Source organism: Zingiber officinale, chromosome 8B, assembly GCF_018446385.1.
Source record: "Zingiber officinale cultivar Zhangliang chromosome 8B, Zo_v1.1, whole genome shotgun sequence".
In the NCBI taxonomy this organism is placed as follows: Eukaryota; Viridiplantae; Streptophyta; class Magnoliopsida; order Zingiberales; family Zingiberaceae; genus Zingiber; species Zingiber officinale.
In genome coordinates this window covers 3,661,162-3,662,534 of record NC_056001.1, presented here as the reverse complement: position 1 = coordinate 3,662,534, position 1,373 = coordinate 3,661,162, and positions in this window count along the sequence as shown.

Sequence of the window (1,373 nt, the reverse complement as noted above, 5' to 3'; positions counted from 1 at the left end):
CGAATGATCTCTGCTATCAAAGCGGAATGTTACGTATCCGGAGTATTACATATTTAGCCGAGCGGAAGGGTCACGCCAATTACTTCTTAAAAATCCCTTTCGGATACTAGAGGTGCGATAATAGACGAACGGACAACACACATCGACTAGCAAAAGGACAAAGTACGTGAAAGGAAAGCATTGCATTAAAAATAAAACTTTAGGCCGAGCAGCCTAAGGACAAAAAAGGATCATTTTTGGCCGAGCGGTCGAGTTACACATAAAAATATCTACTCTATATAATCGTAAAGATCCTTGGGAATGTTGTCCAGGAGCGCCACTTGATCGCCGGCCGGAATAGTAGTGGACTCCGGAAGAAGACCCTTAGACTTCAGATACGTAGTGGTGGCTGTCATAGCCAAGTCGAAGGCTGTGTACATCCGCTCACAGATTTTCTCCGAGAATTCAGGCGAGCAGATGTAGCCCTGTCTTAGGGCAGCGACCCGACTCGGCTCGGCCTCTTGATACTCTTTGAAGGCCGCCTGAGAGGCGGTGAGAGCCTCCTTAGTATTTTGAAGCTCTTCCTTCTGCTTGTCTGCGTCGGCCGAGCGGCCTGCCTTCTCTCTATCGAGCTGCTCCATCAGCTCCTTTACCTTCTGCTCCAGGCCTCGAGCCTCCACATTCTTCTTCTCTAAGTCAGAAATGGCCGTGTTTTTTCGAGTGGTGGCCAAGGTTATTTTTTTGTCGAGCGACTTGACTTGTCGCTCGGACTCGGCCAAGGCATGGGCCTGATCGACCGTCTTTTTCTGCTCGGCCGCCAACAAATCTTGAGCTTTCTTCAGCTCCTTTTGCAGCTTAGAATAGGAGGGGCCTTTAGAGTCGGACGGACCGACGACCACCTTCAGTTGCCTTAGTTCTTCATCTCCCAAGTAGACCACTATATATGACCGGCCGGACGTAAGGCGAATGCTGGCCGGTCGAACCCCAGGCAGGGAGTAAGGAGAAAGGGACAAGGGACATCTTCTGACAGCGGGCATGCTCTATAATTTGGCCATACTCCAAATCTTACGACCAGGGGTTCCGCTGTCCCATCGAAGACGTGCGTGGACTGTGGCAGTATGGTGGCAGGTAAGCTTGCTGACAGGCCCTTACTGAGGTATGGGCTAAGGACACATATTTGCATAGGTATGTGTGCCTGAACTCCTTCCCAACTCTATATAAGGAGCTTTGCACTTCACCAGAGGTACACATTCTATGATTCTTGGAGCCACTTTCTTGTTGAGCTTCGCCTGACTTGAGCGTCGGAGGGTCGTCGCCGGGAACCCCCTCCCGACCCGACTTCTTTGTAGGTTCACCGGAGCGCCGTCCGACCGGCCGAAGATCTACGTCAGCGA